General features: G+C 37.2%; 1 long non-coding RNA gene across 1 annotated transcript in view; it reads left to right on the plus strand.

Annotated features, from left to right (window-relative positions):
* The first annotated feature begins 203 nt into the window (after window positions 1-203).
* Window positions 204-21080, plus strand: part of LOC139687147 (uncharacterized) — a 330233-nt gene continuing 309356 nt past the window's right edge. The window contains exon 1 of the long non-coding RNA XR_011700604.1: window positions 204-397. This is a non-coding gene — a long non-coding RNA (uncharacterized lncRNA). The remainder of the gene's footprint in view (window positions 398-21080) is intronic.

Consider the following 21080-nt stretch of genomic DNA (forward strand, 5'->3'; position numbering starts at 1 on the left):
CTCCCCCTAGTTCCTCGGCCCGCCCCCGCCCACTCGCCCGGGGCGGGGTGGCCATCCGACTGCAATATACATTTTTTTAATTCCTCCCTCCCGCCCGTGCCGGGCAAAGTGCTGTGCGTCTCTGCGTTCGAATCCCGCCCGCGCGACTCCGGAAGGGAGGAAGGTCGCGAGGGGGGTGGGTGGGAGGGTAGCGGGCTGTGATTCCGTGTGTGTCGCCGGGAGATCAGCGAGTCGAGTCGGCGGGTGCGCAATCGGATCCTAACTCTTCGGCGCGATTTGCTGTGTCCAGGTGGCGGTGTTGCACAAGTTTTTGGCGCGTTTCTTCGCGAGGAGAAAGAGGGCGACACTGTCCCTTCCGCCCTTCGGGACCTTCTGCTCTTCACCCTGCGCCGTTGAGGTGAGTTGCCTTTAAGCTTCTTATGTTGAGTCAAGTGCGACCACTGTTGAACGAATTCTGATCGTAAGGTTTTCCAAGGACATGGGGACTACCTGCTCCCGAACACCCTACCAGCCCCGTGAATCGAATTTTCCGAGTTCGATAATGGAGGCACTTTGGGGAAGGTTTTTTTTTGACCACCACCTTGAGGGTCCTCGATATCAATGATAACAGCTCTTTCTCCCTGGGAACCGTTCATTTACTCTCGGATGAACGTCAATGTCATCCTTCCTAAAGGTATTAATAGTCTTTCAGTTTATTTATTACCTTCGGGATCTCTTCAATGCATTTATAAATTAGGAACTTTCGGAAGTTAGAGACTCCTTAATGTTGTCCTGAGATCGGGGTCGACAGTTATTACGGGACATGGGTTGTGATAAGTGAAAATGTGTTTGGTTGTCAATCAAGATATTCTTCATCCAAAAAGCCAATGCATACAGCATGCATACAGCACACTTCTTTTCCAATAAATTGATACTTTCTCAATTCAATCGGACAGAAAATGCTTCTCAGAGTACAAAAACGGTCAGAATTTACTTATTATTTCTTTCCAATCGACTCTTTTGGATGCTGATTAATGGCGTATCGATTCCAATATATGCCGGTATTAATCACAATAATAGGCGTTACCTAAGAAATAAATTCCACGTTTCATCTTTCTCGAACTTTGACAAATTCCAAAGAAACTGCGGGAGATGCCGCAACAGTAACTTTTAACGGAGTCATCCGCTAATGTGCATTTTAATGCAACAATTTCAGAGGGTAAAAATCATTCGCCTTGACTGGGACTCGAACCCAGATCCCTCAATATCCGGTCGAGTGCTTTAGCCACTTAAGCTACCGAGGCGTCCTCTTAAACTCTGAAATTTTGGGGCTTTTAAAGGAACTAGATGTTATGACGAAATACCGTACATACAATGTCACATGCATTCGTAGTCGTGCGCGAGGCGCCACTGTCCACGAGGTTAAAAGCCAACTTTAAACACGTATGGTGTTTTCCCTTTGACAAATTCCAAAGAAACTGCGGGAGATGCCGCAACAGTAACTTTTAACGGAGTCATCCGCTAATGTGCATTTTAATGCAACAATTTCAGAGGGTAAAAATCATTCGCCTTGACTGGGACTCGAACCCAGATCCCTCAATATCCGGTCGAGTGCTTTAGCCACTTAAGCTACCGAGGCGTCCTCTTAAACTCTGAAATTTTGGGGCTTTTAAAGGAACTAGATGTTATGACGAAATACCGTACATACAATGTCACATGCATTCTGAAATTGTTGCATTTCTCTAACTTGTAAATCAGCGGTAATATCTCCTTCATTGAAGAAAGAGAAACGATCACGAAGTTCAGAAAGATCCGGGGCGCGCCTACGTGCAATGTGATGCTTTAGATAAAACAAGTAGCCGAGGATTTTAATTTGAATGATTTGCAGTAGAAATCGAGAGACACACTTTGTAATAAATATATTGAAGAGAAATGCCTAGAAATAATAAGCACTCTAATGAAAATTAGTTATTGAATGTATGTATATCTATCTATAACTAGCAGTCACTTCAGTAAATTGAAATTAAGATAATATTTTTGTTTAGAAAAATCAAGTGTAATAATTTGCGGCGAATGCAACAATCGTTAAAATGCATCGGTTGACAATATTTAACTACTTTGCTGTCATGAATGTTGTTCTTAAGAAACGGGTTTTTATAACTATTTGGGCAACTGGAATGCCTTATCTACTTCACAGTCATGGTTAAAAATTTCAATATTATTAAATGAAAATAAGAGTAATCGGCTGGTTGAGAATCAGTATAACTTTTTTATACCATTTATTAGAGGGAAATTAGTTTTTCCAGCATTCGAGGAGGCTCCCATTCAAGTCTGATATTTGAAACTCAAATACGTACAGCCAGACTATCGAAGTTTTCGGATACCCTCTGTGGGATTACCAACATATCTCACAGGATAAATGGAATATAACTTTTCTACCCAATTAAAATTGTATTGAATTTAGTAAAATACATTTTTCAATTGAAAAATAATTCCAAAGACCTACTCCCAATTTTTAATTAGCATATGCACCCATGATAGGAGCGTTTGTTTGCAATTAAGTGTCTAATGTAAATAGAGGCTAAGGGCATCTGATATTTTAACTTTATTTCAATGTTAAATGATAAATATTCAACGCTTCATCTTTTATAGATATAATTTGAGTTAGAAATCGTTATCTGCACATTGATTGAGCAATAATAGTAATTTACATTAACGAAGTATTGATAGGTAAAATATTGGAGTTTTTGTGAATGGTAAAAAATAAACCTAATGAACTACTTAAGTAGCCCATTGGAGAGGGAACCAGTAATGTTCTCCCTCTGGTTTAGGCCAAGGTATGCGAGCCAAAACTGTTACAAGACATAATAATTATTATTCGATTCTACCGTTTTAGATGGGTTTTGGATGACCTCAGAAAGTACATCCCTACAGTTCCTAGCCTTGACAAATTATGCAACGTGACACCCTACACTGCGATAAACCCCTCTTCACTTTCGCATAATTCCTTCCTCCTTTCATTCCGTCCAACATGCCTATCCTATTCCTACCCCTTCCTCACATGCCTAATATTCTCCCTTCTAATTTAGCGTTCAACATTATATCTACAATAAGTATTCTTTGAATCCACTTCTTCTGCCTCTTTTGGACTTAAATGATATAGGTTAGTGTTTAGGCAATGAAGGAGGATCATAATATTTTCAAGATTTAAAGAAATTTGATCACCTAAAATTGAAATGCATGCGTAATTTTCCCAGTGAATTTATTTGTTAGCCTATGTTAAATTTTTATGGCGCGCTTCAATTCCTTTTTGCGTCATAATTTAATGGATGTCAATTTAAAAAAAGACTATAATATAACGTTATTTCAGTCTTTTTGTTTTAATTGCTATGATGTGCCGTAAACTATAAAATTGATTGAACTCGTTCCATGTTTAAGGAATTATAAATTAAGCTATTGGCATTGCATTTCATTTAAAATCTAGAAGCAATTTATGTTTGCGTTTTAGTCTGCGCAGTTTTAATTATATTCTGTTATTTTAATTAAACACGAAATCAAATTTGTTTTCATTCCATAGTGTGTGGTTGTGTAAAATAATTGTCAAGAAGTATTTGGGATTTAACTCTGTAAACTGGAACATATCCGCAAGCTGCGTATTAATATTCTACCAATTCACCTTTTTGATGAATCTACTTTGTATAAAAAACGGTTATTACTTGGGTTTTGTTTAAAAATACATTTTGTGGAATGACCTTTTTAATTCATAGGCTGAAAATTTGAGTAATGCAAATTCACTCGAAATTATTACGTGCATTCGTGAAATGCGGTTCTAATTAACGAGAGAAGGTTCTACAAAAATGACGGATAATTACGCGGGCGTTTATTGAAAATATTTTTCTATTTTCACACCTTTGGTATTTGGTGAAAATTTAGTAAAGTTGATTTAAAAACTAATTTATCAGAAAATACTCCTATCCGCTCCAACTATTGAATCAATTAAAAAATGAAGTTACCAAAATTTTGTTGAGAGTTGAGGTGAAACAAACGTGATTTTACAAATACTGTATGCTATCTAAAATTTAACCAGATGAAATTTTAACAGAGATCGCGTTCGCATTTAATCGCATCATGGGAAGTCGAGGATACGGAGAAGAGCGACGCGGCTTGCGTCTCGCATGTATCCCGCCTTCGGCCGGCATTGGTTCTTGGCATTCGGACGCAATCAGCTGCGTCGTGAACGAAAGTAAATGAACGAATTTTCCCTAAATCTACCCCTTATTTTAAAAAATGGATAACATAAAGGAAAGCTTGCATATATATGAAGAAATGTTGCATCAAGAAATACAATACTTGATTTTGAATTCAAAACTTAACAAAATATTGCGAATCGTGTGAGAAAATTGAGTTTTCTTCATTAATATATTTCATGCCAATTATCCGTGGGCGATACGTGTATCATTTGCATGGAAAATTTTAGAACCGAGCTGAAAGCATCCTTTGAAACTTGATGAAAGATGTTGAGAATTCAATGAAAGCAGGAACGAGGAAGTAGGTACAAGGAAAAGTAGATTGAAAAGCCAGATGGAGCACGCTCTATAGAGAAAAAAGATTTTGTTTGAGCAACACGTGAAAACAAGAGTCAATTAGGACATAGTAGATAGGATAATAGAAAATCAGGTTGTGCCGAGGAACACGAGACGATTTCTGCGCAAAATAGAGAAACAGGCATACTAGAAATAAGGGAAATTGGGCCAAAGAAGATTTAGAACTGATAGGTAAGCTGAAAGAAATTGTACGACTGAGCTTTGAATTAAAATAATGGCAATGGCAAATTTATTCGCTATAGTGCTGTTAGTCTATTTTGTTTATCTTAGCCGTACTTTTAAAATCACTGATTGCATAATCCGCGATAAATTATGCTGATACCGTATTCTTTATGAAAATAGTGATTCATAGACTAAGAATTTCTCAATTAAATAAATAGAGATGTTATCCATTTTCACGTGAGGAGTGGTACGCTGACCAGGAATGAAATTCCAACTCAATCAGCTGCCTAATGGGAATCATTAACAGTCTTCTTTATGAATTATTCCTTTTGCTTTTAATTCACGAACATGAAGTGTTACTCATTGTTCGTTGGGATTCACTCACAGGCCCTCGAGGTTAGAAGTGAGCGCATTAACCATCAAAAGAGATCAGATGAATTATAAATCCGGTGGTTAAATATTTTACATGCCTCAAAATCATTCGTTGTATCCATAAAATGCATATTTTTGATTAGTTTAAATGTATTGACGTTGCTTAAAATTGTAATTTAATCAATATATCATTGCTGCTTTCTAAATTGTTAAAAAATAAGAAGAACCGTCATGATCTCTACGGGATAATTGAAAAACATGCAGCGGATGACGGGAGGGAGAATATGTATGTAAGAACTTCGGAGTGCACAAAACGCTACGTGAACATTATAACAACAATTCGGTCCATCGGAATGTGGCAGTCGGTGTCCTATCATAGAAGAAAAAAACAGAAAAGAGGAGACTGACATTAATTTGTTATTGCGTCACTCTTTTTGCTGCGATCGTGATGGTGCGAGAGGTATCATTGTATCTAGCCAATCAACATTAGAACTCAAAATATTGGTATTATTGTCCAACTCGGTCACATAGTGTCGCACTTGGATTATTGTTGTTATCATAAGTCAAAATATGTTATATCAACCAGTGCTAAAAGTTAACTTAAACGTTGCTCCCTAGAGTCTCCAAAGCAAAAATTTTAGAAATTGCATGACGCTGTTTGTCTTTTTATGGAAATATTTACTTGTGCAAGTTTTCATGTATCGGGGAACTTTTATGAATTTTCTTTGATGTTTAAATCAATGTTTTATGTATTAAACCCAAATTCTTGTGTCATATTCATCGCGGGTTCCAACTAACAACGAGTTTTACAGGTATACCTATACCTGTATACCTACTAAGGTTTCTTATCGCCATATCATCGCCTACGCGGTACATATATTTTATTTTCTCCATAGCAATACGAGATATTCGATTTATATCTTTCCTAATTCCAATCTATGCTATGGACAGATAATATGTTAAACAAATGATAACTTTACTAATTAGTTTAAAGCAAAAGGTTAATGCCAAGAAATTCAGACCTCAGCGTAACTTTGGAATGCTGAATAACTCCTGCCTTTGAAGATTCTTTTTTTGGCTCTATATTGAGATCCCTTCCCATGCATTACAACCTATTAGTGCTGGAAGGGCTTGCATTATCTCAGATCATCCCTAGTGCTGTGCTGATGGAAGCAATGGTGATTGCTTCTGGTAACGTCACCCATTCCAGTTAGATCAAAGGGAGCAAGACTGTGTTGTCCGCGCAACGTCTGTTACGTAATAAAGCGGCTGCAATGACGTCTGATCTCAGTGGGGAGGCCATCTTAATGATGATGTCTTGTTAAAAACAATTGAGAAAGGTAACGAGAAACTACTGAAATCATTGATCTTGCTAATTTATAAAGTTTGGAAGTTGTACAAACAAAATATCCTGAAAATATCGGGATTCGGTATATTAGTCGTGTCCGGCAGTGAGAGTTAAGGCTCCCACGGAAGCAGCATAAAAGAAGACGCGGAAGAGGACAACATCAGTTAAAATAGGGACTTGAAATGTTTGGACGATATTGAAGGCAAGATTTTAGAGAATATAAAACGGCAGATGGAGGGAGAAAATATAGATATTTTAGGGCTGTGGAAGGTGAGACGGAGGGATAGCGTAGATTATTAGAACAATAATTATAGAGTCCTTTGCAGAGGAGGGAAAGAGAGCCAGGAAGTGGTGGCAATAATATTAAAGAGATGGTAAAGAAAGAATAGGCGTTTTAAGCATAGAGCTGGGGGTTATAGAATATTATTAGCGGGCTGAAGAAAGGGAAAGGAAGAGTGAGAAAGTGGGGTCGCCAGGAGAGATGGTTTCACTCGAGCAAGCACTTGGTTTAAATACCGCAATAAGGGAGGGTATCTGTGGAGAGCGACCAGATATTTAGAGATGAGAATCAGTATCATAATTTAGTATAGGTATATGTAGATATTAACGCTAGATTCAAAAGGATAGACGAGGGAAGGGTTATGAGAAAAAGGAGTTTAAAAGAATGAACCGGAACGAAAATAAAGAATTATCAGGCGGCAGTAGATACGTTCATGAGTGAGGGAAAAGGGACCGGTATCCTAGAAGAAAGAAAGGAAGATTTCAAAAGAGATATATAGAAGTCGAAAATAAAATTATAGGGATAATTAATAGAAAAAACACGGGAAACATGGACTATAAACGAGATGATGTTAACAAGAGGACAAGAGAAATAAACGAAAGAACGCAACCGCTAAATTAGGCAGATGGAAGCACAAATAAATAAATATTACATTTAGGCGGGAAAATATTAGAGCAAAAGCGGCGTAGTGCAAGACGCAATACAAAGAATGGGAAGTTTAAAGAAAGGGTGATATAGGTGAGATTAACAGAAAGGTGATAGCATTCTAGAGGAGTTAAGAGGTTTCTATCCTATGTCAACACTACTGAAGATATGCAAATAAAATTATTTTTTCAACTATGACAAAGTCAAAAGAGATTGAATGAAAACTTGGAGAATCAATATAAAAATATTTTAGGCCAGCAAGTTCATACATAGAAAGAGAGTATGACGTATGCGAGTATGGGGATAGTTTAAACCCGGTTATACTTAAATCGAGATAGAAAAGACCTTAAGGAACTTGAAATCAAACAAGACTGTGGGTATATATAATATTCCCGGAGGACTATTTAAGTGAGTAGAAAAACGTGGAAGGAAGAAATTTTATGAGTTAATTCATAGTATTTATGCGGGAGAAATTTAACCTGTTGGTGTTGTCAGATTAATGTTAGTTCCCATCTCAAAAAGGAGAAAATCTGCAGTTATGCTCGTAAGTGAGGAAAAAAGACTGTGATTTCTGAACTGTGAACTGTGATTTCACTAGCAGAGAGGGTGGTGATTGAGATCATTTTGAAGAGGAGGAAGAAAATTGAAAGTGAAAGCTTATTGGATGCTCAGTTTGGTTTCAAGAAGGTGAGAGTAATGTCATTGAAATTATGAGGTTAATAAGAGAAATAAATATGGAGTGCACCCAATATGTATGTATTCATTTATTTCGTAGGTTTTGAGAAGGTGTTTGGCTGAATGAATGGGGTAGATATAATTACCATTTTAGATAAAATAGGCTTAGATTTTATGAATAGACGACTCATCATCAACCTGTAAAATTGTTCACCTGTTTAGTTTCGCTAAGTATATGGGTAGTAGGGTGAGTAATGTCAGAAAATTGAGTAAGGCTGGAGTGTCCATTACAACCTATGTTTTAATGTACATGTGGAAAAAATGGTAAGAGGCATGGGAAGAGCTGTTGCAGGATACTGGATTAGGATGAAATGGTAATCGGTGGGAAATTATTCACATTACTTTGGTTTGCAGATGATTAATCTTTAGCTCGACAGTCAGAAAAGCGGTTATAACCATAACCAAGCGCATTTAAAACTCATTGGGAAAATAATCAACTTGCCGAAAACAAAGTTTGCGAGCTTTGGGAGTGAGAGGGAAAAGTAAATCGTTAAAATAGGAATGTAAATGCTGAAAAAGAGGTTACAGATCTTGGGAACGCTCTGGATCAATATGGTCAAAGTAGTAGGTATTTAAGAGGAATACATACTCTTGGTAAAGAAAATTTTGCAAAGAGAAGGGAATTTATGAAAGGAAATTTTAGGAAGGATGCTCAGAAAAGAATCGTTAAAACGTTGATATGGGTCATGTTTTTAAATGGCTCAGAAATAGTTTTAGGAGCAATATGATAGGTAAACATAGGATTTTGAGATGTGGTTGTGGAGAAGGAAGGGAAATGTAAAACCGTTGCAAAGGAAAATAAGCGAATTACTATGTATTGTGGGAAAAGACTTAAAGTTTTTGCAGAGAATTTGTATTGAGGGTAGAATGGTGGCGACTATAATAGAAGGAAGAACGCTAAAAGGTGGGGTGCTGGGAGAAAAAGTATAGGTGTGTTGGATGGAACTGTAAACGGTTTAATGTATTCTGGGATCTCTACGTGCGTCTTGTTAGGTGAAGAAAAGAAAGGTAGCGATATTCAGTCTGCGTGCATCCAAAACCAACGTTAAATATTAGAATACGAAAATAATATTGATATCAGAAGCCGATCTTATTACAGCCATTAAAATAAGTAACAAATGAAACTTCTAGGTATTCAATGAAAGGATAAAATCTTTGCAATATTACATCCTTCATTGCAAATTAAAATGCTATAGGAGATAATTAAATACCTACTTATGAATACTGCAGCCTTTATTCTTTAGCGTTACATAGTAATATTCTTTCGCGGTAGCCTAAATGGAAATATCCTTTGTGTCTGGTGCCTTAATTTAAAAGCAATCAAGCTCATCGAGTGGGATTATGAGCACTCTAGATGTTTCGGTACAATTCATATAGCACTTGATTTTATGAATTAGTGATGATTTATTTCGGTACTGCTTTATTGATACATATCCCTATTTTCAAAACTGTAAAATTCATGGAGAATATCATTCTAGTTATCTGCAATTAATGATAAAATATAAAAATACAATGATTTTCTTTTAAAATTAATTTTTAGAACTATTTAGCTTTTAGTTTTCTAGCGGAGTTGCCACTAACTAAAAATAAAATGTCATTGAAGATTTTCATGTAAAAATATATTGTGGGTAGCAAAACTCAAATGTAAATTTAAGTTTTAGTAAACAATAGTAAATTTGTGTTCAAGGACTGTGTAAATTTGTATTAACAAGGAAATAATAAAAATTTAGGAAATATTATATCCCCAATACGGTAGCGTAAATAATTTTCAGTGCTATAATATTTTTTAGTTTAGGACCAATGACCGTAACTCAATCTACCAAGGGCAATATTTAATTTACTAGCATGCTGTACTTAATTTTTATTCCATTATTTTGAATATTTAGTATCTTTTATCTCAGGAGATGTCTCCCAAGGAGATAAGCTAATTTTTGCTCGTCTCTACGGTCTATCGGCCCACATTTTTAAAATTTTTTTGATATTAGCAGATAGAGTAAAGATAGAGTGGAGAATGCTAAGTAAACGAGGAAGAGGGAGAAATAGGACGGAATGAAGATAGAAAGGAATACAAGGTGTTCTCATTGAAGTGTAAGATGCCAGCTTGTGTTTTGCTAAGAGAGACAAGTAAATGTATAGTTGTACCGTTGCATAGGCGTCTTACATCCAAAACCTACCCTAACAGGTAGGCAACCGATATAATTCTTATTATGATTAGCATAAACGGTAAATGGAGATATTATGGAAGTTTTTTTCAATGTTTAGTAGATCAGATGAGTAGGGATCGGGCTTTAATAGTAGAAATATCTTAAATGAATGAATAATCTGCCGACCAAGGTATATTCTTCGCTGATTAGTATTGCTACACTTTTAAGTCTCACCTTAATTGACAGTAAATACTGGCAAGACCTTCATTACAGTAAACCTCTATTCTGCCTCACCTACATGCACTTCCTTCCTCCCTTTATTTCGTTCAGAAAGCTTAATCTTTTACTGCCTTGCTCAATATTTTCCCTTCTATTTCGGTTTCATCCTTCCACTTCCACTTAATATGATCTGCAATAACTTTTCTCCAATCTTTGAAATTTTCCCGGCAACATGCTCTCTTCCACTAGTTTGGCTAGAACTTCCTTGTTTACTTTTCTTGACGTCCATTTCACATTTTTTATTTTCTTTTACATCCGTACCTCAAAAACTTTCAATTTTTGCTTCTCATCTTGCTCCATAATAAAGGAGTTTCTGAGCCGTATAATACTGAACTCAATGTTACAGTTTTCAGTAGTCTTTCAGTGTCTTTACTTTTGTTTTAGGTTTGTCATGAACCCCTTCCCTTTGTGAAATTCGATCTCCTTTTTCCTCCTCTAATATGAATTAAGATGAAATTGGTATAGGGCTATATCGCAAAACGATGATAACAATACGTTTATTTTCATGGACTTTTTGTAATAAGAATATCCACTATTAGGAAATAGTTTCACGATCAATACCCAGGAGTTTCAGTTCATGTCCCCGTCCTTCCGAGCTATGACGCCTTTATTAGATTCAGTCGGCGGTTTGATGCATAACACTTCTTAAAATAGCGTTAAGAAAGAATAAGTATATGTGAAACATAAACTTTCGTATATATTAAAGAATCAATAAATAATGAATTATGTAATATTTATTTCATGCTGATTCTTAATTAAAAGTTTGACAAATTAGTAACGGCTCGTCAAAACTCACGTAAACAGAGTCATTGAAGTAAGATAATAGACGTAGATTGGATGCTTTTGAAATGGTGGTGTGGTAAAGAATAAAAAAGGTGGAATGAACAGAAAGAAAAACCAACGAGGAAGTGCTCGGCCTTTTAGGGAGGAGATGATTGCTGCTGGAAATCCAAATAAGGCATGAAATATGGTTACAGACTATTCTGGTTGGCAATGGGAAGTTGAAGACTAATAGACGAAAAACGAGTTGGGCCAACGAGTTAGGGGTAGCAATAGATAGGTGTGTTGGACGGAAAGAAGGGAGTAAGGAAGCATTCGAAATTGAAGAGAGGCTTATTTTGGAGCCGGATTCAAGGTTGTGTTTTTCTATGAGACGCAAGTAAATGTATCATTGTACCGCTTAATTGGCTGTGTCCATCCAAAACCTACCCTGACTGGTTAAATACAAATATTACTGATAAATTGGTTGATGTGTTTACCCAGTATGTAGATAGTTCGTATGTTGACTGTCCCTATGTATGAAATTGATCAATACCATCTAAAATCCAATCGGTGCACATTACTGGTCATCAGAGATTAGTAAGGATTCTAATGGCACCACAAATATTTACTCTGACTCCATCCTCTCTCTTACCCTTTTGATTATTCACATCTTAAGGTTTAGTTACAGGTGAAGTGAACACTTATCTATTCAACCGAGTTGATTATGACGGTTCTTTAAAACGAAGACAACGGGCAAAATATACATCCATGAAATCCACGAGACAGTTAAGAGATATCCCTTTAAGTTGAACTTGTCCTAGAAATTGTACCCAGTGACCATCTGTAAGGCTTTGTTTATTTTCAGCCGCGCGATTACCGAAGAATCGCTTCGTTTTACGGAGTACGACACCTTCCCCGCTGATCATATTTTTTTCAAAATCTCCTCTCATCTTTACAGCACGTCCTCTTCGGTGCATAATTTTCCGAACCCTGATATAGATGCCCTCGTTAGCGTTCACACAAGCCTGGGCAGCTTCAAAAATAAACAAGCCCGGGTCGGTCACGAGGCAGGTGAGAGAGGCTATGGGGAAGGGGAGTTGGTTAGGGACGAGTGGAAAATGAGGTGTACGCCGGGATCAAAGGAATCCGGCCGAGGTGTGCGGTGGTCGAGGTTTGGGATCTCACGAGAACGCGATGGCCATCGCTCGTGTCTCCGAGGCCGAGTGCTCGGGCGTACAGCGCCGGCCCTGCCGCCTGAACGCCTCCGGAATACGCGTCCCTTAAATCCACACTCCCTCTCTCCCATTCATTTACATACAACCAATACCTCGCAAGGGTATGTGGTGGGTGATGCTAGGGCACCAGCCGTACATGAAAAAACATTAGATCATACTTGCATTTGAATATATACTGGCTAATGTTCAAAAGCACCTGGGTGCATGCGCAAATTCATTACTATATACACCATGAGTTACCCATTACGTGTTCGCCATTAATTTTAGGCACCGACCTTGAGCATCAGTCAGTCAGACCTGAATTAACTGGGTTCGTCAACGTAATGGAAATTACTGCTCCGGTGAGACAACTGTCAAAGTCTTCGGTTTCATTAAATGATAAAAAATGCCAAGGTAAATAATGAAAAAAGTAATGGACTGATTTATTTTTCCACTATAGACCGTCGGTTATACAACCAGCGATCATGAAAGGGCGCTTCCTAAAATTACTTACTGCTTTTTTTGGGACGCCACTGTCATTTCATTACCTTACCATTCGGGGTTTTGGAGGAAATCTCAGGAAAACTATAACTCAATACTTATTATTGTATGCTTTAGCTTTTTTGTAGTATTTAATTTTAAAATATGTGAGCTAATTGTACTTAGATACGGGTACAAAGCTGCTTATCTCCTTGGGAGATTTCTACTGGGATAAAAGATACTAAATATATGATGAAAGTGGTATAAAAATTTAAGTTTGACATGCAAGTAAATATATAATTCCCCTCTGTTCACATAATTGTGGTTATTTTCCCTCAACAATAATTTATTACAGTAGTAAAAACTATTTACGCAGTTGTAAGGATGATGCACCTTGATATTATTTATAAACCTTCTTAATGCACTAACTCAAAGTAACAGTGGATTTCTGTGAGTCATAATAAATGTTTGCATATAATTATTCAATTATAAAGCATTTGGCAATGGTAAACCCTGCAGTAACATTTTAATTATTCTTCATTACAATTTAGATCATCGAGTAAATTTCCAGCAGTGATTCATGTAATAGTCACATCAGAATCATCAAAGTATGGAACAACTTGTTATAAATTTTGAATCGTTTCTTTCATTTCAATGCATGTATTTTGATGCAGTTTCAATGAATAAACAATTTTTTATTAACGTGAGTGTACTTTCTCCAGAACAGACACGTAATTTAAATCATCTGTATTTATTTAAAAAATACTCTCGGGTCTAAATGCTCTTTATCCAGAAATTGGATGCCTGTTTGATATATTAGTGAAAGTGCTGATGAGGGGGGTGGTTCATATATTATGGATACTAACAAAAAGCCAAAAATTTCCTTGCGAAATTTTAGAACGGACTCTAGGTAACCATAATCATTTCACAAGTCAGGGTAAAGTCTCGTCTTTAAAAACAACGTTTTTGTGTAATCCTACAGTTTCCTTAGAAAAACTATACTTTGATTAGAGACTGGAAATTAATTATGTACAAATAGTTCAGTTCTGTTAACACGTAGTATTTTTCTATCACAGACAAAAGGATTCTCTAAATTAATCTACTGAACTACACTCATTAATACTTAATAATTAAAGGCTAAGAACTGCGTCAGCTAATTTTTTTCCGACTTTGAGCTTTTTTTTGTTAATTAAAATGTGTATTTCGACGTTTTTTTCATTTTTAACTGTGTACGTTTATCGTCAAAAACAATTACGGTGATAGAAGATCTTCTCAATCTCTGGTGAGCGAGAGTATTACTTGTCCCTAATCATCCTTGCTAACTTAAGTTTATACTGGAACCACGATTTATCGTGTGTATCAAAAACAAGTAGACTGGAACGAAAAACATCGACTGTTAAATATAGTGAAAATTTCTCCGTACGATATGCGTTCAAATTTATTTTCGCGAGCTCTGTTTCTTCGTGTTCAGTGATTAAAAATGTTCCTTGAAAAATATTTATTAGTTCTATAACGGTCCTAAAAAACGGGAGATTCGATTCACCGACATAATGCAGAGCTATTTATTTATGAATTTATTTGATATTTTTTCAATTATAGGTACTGTTAGACTGCAAATACCACACTATTTTGGAATTCCCGGTGGTATTTTTGTTTAAATAATCGCCCCTCGTGACGTGGAAAACTAAGAATTGGGTTTATCTTCTCGAAGTTGCGTTTCTTAAATGAATTAAGTAATTAGTTAGAATATCTTAGTAGAAGAGGAAATGAGACAATATCGTTTAACTGCCGTAGTAATAGGTGTACTTATTAAGATAGCTTGTCATTTAAAACTGCGGTACAGTTATTGTTAGTTTTAGAGAAATTATTCGCTGTTAATTTAATTTTCACACTTAAATTAATTAAAATATATCACGTTTGTAGACACATGCTTGATTGTCATTAAAAGAGAGAGAGAAAATAAGGGAGATATACTCCGTTGTCGACAGAATCAAGTATTTGCTCTTCCCTCAAATGATACCCAATGGCAATACAAGAAACGGAATATATTTACTTAAAGACCTAAATATAATTTTTTCGTCAAATATGTCAACTATTATGATGTATATAGGCATATATGAGTAGAAGTGATTTGCACATGGGAAAATGTATACAAATATGCACACAAGTAGTGCAGGTAAATGCACATATTTACTAATAGTTGCGCATGTTGGCTGGTTCCCTAAAACCCCCCCAACATACCCTTGCGAAAACTCACGGAGACCTTTTGTGGATGAAGATGAAGCCAAGGGTAAACATTAATAGTACATGTATGACTGATTCTTCTCGCATGAATGTTTACAAGTGCTCACGGAATTACCTCGGTAACCCTCTCTTAAACTGGTAATCAAGAGCTCTCTCTTTTTCATAGAATGAAATTATCATCCGCCATAAAGAATAACTAATTGTTATCGAGATTTTGAATGATTTACATTGCGGAATACTACATTTATCAAATACCACATACTACTCTTCCTCCACTACCCATATTGCCTCATTCCAAAGAAACTGCGGGAGATGCCGCAACAGTAACTTTTAATGGAGTCATCCGCTAATGTGCATTGTTGCATTCATATTGCCTCAGTGAATTCGCTGTTAAGTGCTGGAATTTGTTAATTTCTCAGGATTATTTTTCTAAAATGTTGCTTTAAACTACCGAGCTCATTAAATTTCACTGTATGAAGTACATTAATGCTTCTTCATGAAAAGCCATTCAAGAGATTCTGGGTTGCGAGAGACTACGGGGCCTGACACCCTTTCCCCGCGAGTTGCTAACCGCCTGCCCGCGAACCACACTTCGTCCCGAGCCGCTTCCTTCCTTTCGATTTCAAGTCACCGCTTCCGTCAAAAATATTGCCACTCTCTAATGGATGGCCCGTGGAGTGGTATCGTTGCCGGGAATCCTGAGTCGCAAAAGGGGAGAGAGAAAGAGAAGGAGAGGCATGGAAAGAGAGAAGGATGGGAAAGGGAGAGATATGATCCTTTTCCGAGTGCTCGGGATGGCTTTTATATTTCTTGATGCCCCTCTATCGCCTGAAGGGTGTTCGAAGAGTGCTAGCAAAACAATGGTTTTCTGTTCAGGGGGAAGAGTTTATTATGAAATGGAATTGGTCGCTGGGGGCCTTAAATGGCTTAAGCGAATAGGCGTTCACTACCTCCTCGGAATTTCCGAGGGGAGAGTCAGAATTCTGTAAATGATCACTCGCTTAGCCCTGAGGATTCCGAAGCTAAGGTAACTCTAATATCGTTGTTGTAGTTAAAGGGAGCTAGAGTATGTTGACTGTTAACGTTTTCTGGGGATGGATATATCATATTCTGACCCAAACTTGTTTTTTAAAGAAATTGCCAGATTTTTGGTCGCAAATAATTTTGCTTGAGTATACGCTAAATATAAAATTCATTTCTACATAAGTATATGTATCACTTTTGAGTATACGTAGCATTTAATATTGGATGATAAAACTTAAATAGGTAAGTTTAACCACTATAATAAAATAAATAATGGAATTGGATAGGATTAAAAGAATTAAGTGGAATTTCCAACCTTCAATTTTTATGAGAAGAATGTTAATGCTAACAAAATACCCAGTCAAAAGTTGGAAACTCAGCTAATTCATAGTGTATCATTGTATCAGCTCTAGGTCACGGAGTTGAAATATGCCAGTCTCAAAAAGCTCCAAGCATGAGTCCCATTTATGTTGGAGTCCCTGAAAAAAATAAAATGCTCATCAGAGGATAAGATGGACAGGGAAATTTGAAGAATAAACCTCCAAAGATATAGTTTATAAAATTTGATAATTTAACATCTTTTCTTACTTGAATTTATCGTTATTTTAAATTAACTACTTCCATATATTTCTTGTACCCCAAGATTGAGCGTACGTCCGAATCTGGACTGCAAGTTAACGATTCCGTACTCAAGACCGAATTTACTCACAGCTCGACCTCTTCAGTACACCAATTATGTCCTTGGATATTAGGTGGTGATTGGTCCAAAAACGCAAATCGTAATTTACCCCTCATCTCGGACGCCGTTGCCCGGGCGCCAAAAAGGAGGAGATTTGGAGTCCGCGTGAAGAGGAGCAAGGGGATTCGCCGTTCGAAAATCCTCGATCCAAGCCAACCCTCCCTACCCTGTATGGCGCGGCAGGGGTGGCTTAGGGCCTGGCCAGGGTGTTAGGGGCCTTGAAAAAAATATAAAGTGAGAGAGAGTAGTAGCTCCAAAAAGCAGCTCTCCGTATTGGAAGGGATTGGCCCGGGACCCGGTCACGCCAACAAGTGTCAGCTGCGTGTTAGCTGCGCGCTGCAATGGCTTTTCCAAATCGCCTCTCCGGGGCGTAAAATGGAATTTCTACAGGGGTGGAATACGTGGGGCTATCGATTTTCAAGGCGAGGAGCAATTGTGGCATCGAGTAATTCAAATGGATGAGGTCGATATTGCCGTCGAATGGTATGCTGAAGAGTGAGGCGAGTCCATGGTGAACATAGAGTTACCCCGGTCTCTGACGTCGATAGACTCTGCAAAACTAACCACTGCGAGCGCAAAGGTAAGATAAGCGAAAAATCTAATGTAAAGAGTAACGCTGTAGGAATGAATTTTATATTTGAAGAAAAGATAATGAGCGTAGATTAGATGCTTTTGGGAAATGCTTATGGGTGCGGAGAATAATGAAGACTATGTATTAGTTGTGCAGAGAGAGAGGCAAGCGACAAAGTCTTACGGATGACACAAGAAGGAGGGAGTTACTGGGTGCAATCAGAAGACAGAAAAGAGTCAGTAGAGGAGATAGTGAGAGGCGAGGGAGTATTGAAGGGTTAACTGAAGAATGTTTGGTAAGCGTGGAAGAGAAAGGAAGAGAACACATTCTTTAGGTGGCAGTTAGTAGATATGGAGAACTAAAAAAGGAAATGATGTAAGAAAAACAAGTTAAAGTCACGCAAAAAGTAGATCCTGCATAATAGATATTTAGGTTTGTAAAATATCTACGTTTTATGGGTAGAATACCTTTAATTACGATGAAATACTGCTGCAGTCACTAGCTCTGCCCGAAGTAAAAATGTAAGTATCGAAAGGGAAATAACATGCACAAATTGAAGGTTATATTACCATTGTTTTATTCTAGCAATTTGGAAATAATTTTGAAAAATATGCAAGCTTGTTTTCAAATCTCTTTGATCTGACAGGGATACGGAGATAATTGCGTCGGAGATATTTTTCAGTAAATCATATCACTCACCCCAAAGTCGCTGTAATTCAGGAGTATTATTGAGTGGTTTCATGCAAAAGAGATATTCACACGGAAGTGCTTTATAACAAACCAACATTAACATGATAAGCTCATGGATGAGCTTGTTAATCGATGAGCTTTTCGAACGAATTTTAATCGATAAGCGGGGTAAACCGCCCCCAGCAAAACTCAGCAACTTTATACCCGATGATTTACGTGTATGACAATAATTTTCATGGAAATATGTCACTGAAAAAGCCACTGAATACACAATCACCGATTAATTACTTACTGTAATATACACGCATCATCTGACACCGCAGTGCTTACCTTGAAGTGTGAAAACGAACGAAACTATCAATTCTCTTGGCACATACTACCTTGATCAAAAAGTTCCCGGAATAACCACCGTGTGGCGCTCCCATCGTTCCGATTTGAGTTCTGTTTTTTTTGTTAAATTGGTACATCTGTTGTTGATATTCCCTTTAAATCTTAGTGTCATAACTTGACATTTGCAAAAGTTACGTAGCCAAGAGTACATCTATCTCTGTGTGTGTTGGCGATTTTTTACAATTGCAGAAATGGATTTAAATTTGCAACAACGAACTTGTATTAAATTTTGCGTAAAAAACGGATTTAGTGGCGCACGGACGTTGGAAATGTTGGAAAAGTGTTTCGGCAACGATTCTCTAAAAAAAACGGTCGTTTACCAGTGGCACGAGCGGTTCAGAAGTGGTCGTGAGTCAATCGAAGATGATGAACGCAGTGGCAGACCATCGACATCGAAAGTCGGTGAAAAAATTGATAAAGTAAAAGAAATGTTGGTCAATAACCGCAAATTAACCATCAGAGAAATAGCGGAGGACTTGAACATTGCCTATGGATCCGCCCAAGACATTGTGGTTAATGATTTGGGTTTCCGTCGTGTAGCAGCAAAGTTGGTGCCAAAAGACCTCAATTTCATGCAAAAAAGAGACCGTGTTGACGTCGCAAAAGACATGATTTGCGAGGCTGAATCCGATCCCACATTCATCAAAAGGATCATTACTGGAGACGAGACGTGGGTTTATGAGTACGACACGCAATCCAGACATCAGGCAAGTGAATGGCGTTCACCAAATGAGCCGAGACCAAAAAAACCACGTCGTTTTCAGTCAAAAAAGAAGGCAATGCTGACGGTTTTCATGGATTACAACGGTGTAGTGCATCATGAATTTTTGCCAGAAGGCCAGACAGTAAACAAAGAGTATTATTTGGGCGTTATGAGACGTTTGCGTGAAGCAATTCGCCGAAAGAGACCAGAAATGTGGGCAGAAAACTCGTGGATTTTGCAACATGATAACGCACCGTCGCCCAGTGCTATCATTATTTGTAATTTTTTGACGAAAAATGCAACAAATACCATCCAACAGCCACCGAATTCACCTGATTTGGCTCCCTGTGACTTCTTTCTGTTCAATCGAGTTAAAAAACCATTACGGGGAACGCGTTTTAGCAGCCGAGAGGAAGTAATGGAAAAATCGCAGGAAGCACTGATGGACATACCGAAAACCGACCGTAACTTTTGCAAAAGTCAAGTTATGACACTAAGATTTAAAGGGAATATCAACAACAGATGTACCAATTTGACAAAAAAAAGTGAACTCAAATCGGAACGATGGGAGCGCCACACGGTGGTTATTCCGGGAACTTTTTGATCTAGTAGTATACCTCACTTATATTACCTGAAATGATTCCTAGTAGGGGGGTTCATAAATAAATATTAGTCTTACTGCTATTTTTAGGAATCGAGACATTTTTTGACCTTGAGTTACTCTTGACTCCGTGAAAAAAATTTCTTAATGCTAACTTTTAAAAGTCTTAGACACGCATACACTGTTCAGCCTGTCCTAGAATAGTTCCAGCATGAAAACTTTCTATGTACTGAAGAACTAAAACCCCATTCGAATTTGATATCTCGTTTGATACACCATATGACCACGTACAAATTTCGGTATACTAGAGGAGCATTCGTTCCTGAGATGGGCTTGGAAATGGAAGAAAATTTTAGGGAAAAAATTAATCCTTTGCTATCGGTTTGGATTTATATTTCCTGATATGTTTCATTTGTTTTTTAACCTATTCACATTACTCAATGAAAAAGTTTATTTTTGTTAGCATAGGGATAATTTTTAAATTATTTTTATTCACGTATTCCTAAAATTTATAAACATAAAGCATGGCAAGTCATTTGTAATTCAATATTTCTATGAACGCTAATTTTTTCCTATGTTACCCTGTTCGGAGATTGTTTCTTTGTTTACCAAAATCTGAAAAATGTATCAAATAATTCTGATGTTTCTTGGTACCAATATTGATATAGTAAACTAACAGTTATTGCTACTTTTAAATCTAGAACGCGATTAATGAAATGCTGATGTAGTAGCCATTTTGGCATATGCTGGCGAAGAAAAACTTAATCCCTTGAAATTCAGGAATTTTACAGCGTTAAAATCATTCGCCTTGACCGGGAATAGAACTAGAATCCCTCAATTATTGATTGGTTGAGGCACTCGAGCGTGATTCGGGTAATCCGAGTTTGAGCCACGGTCAAGAAACGTTGTTTTTGCACAGAGAACTTTCTGAATTTTTATTCCTATTAGCAAATCGTTCCGCTTAAGCAATTGTTGCAAAATCGCAAGTTATTTGAATTGATTATTCCTTGTACAAAGGAACGCTAGATTATTTTGATGGATTTTTTTAACCATCGAAAAAATAAACGATTCATTTTATTTTATTATCATGCCTGCAAACCAATTGTCGAAACAGA

This window comes from Hetaerina americana, unplaced genomic scaffold (assembly GCF_022747635.1).
Source record: "Hetaerina americana unplaced genomic scaffold, ioHetAmer1.1.p SCAF_17, whole genome shotgun sequence".
Taxonomy (NCBI): Eukaryota; Metazoa; Arthropoda; class Insecta; order Odonata; family Calopterygidae; genus Hetaerina; species Hetaerina americana.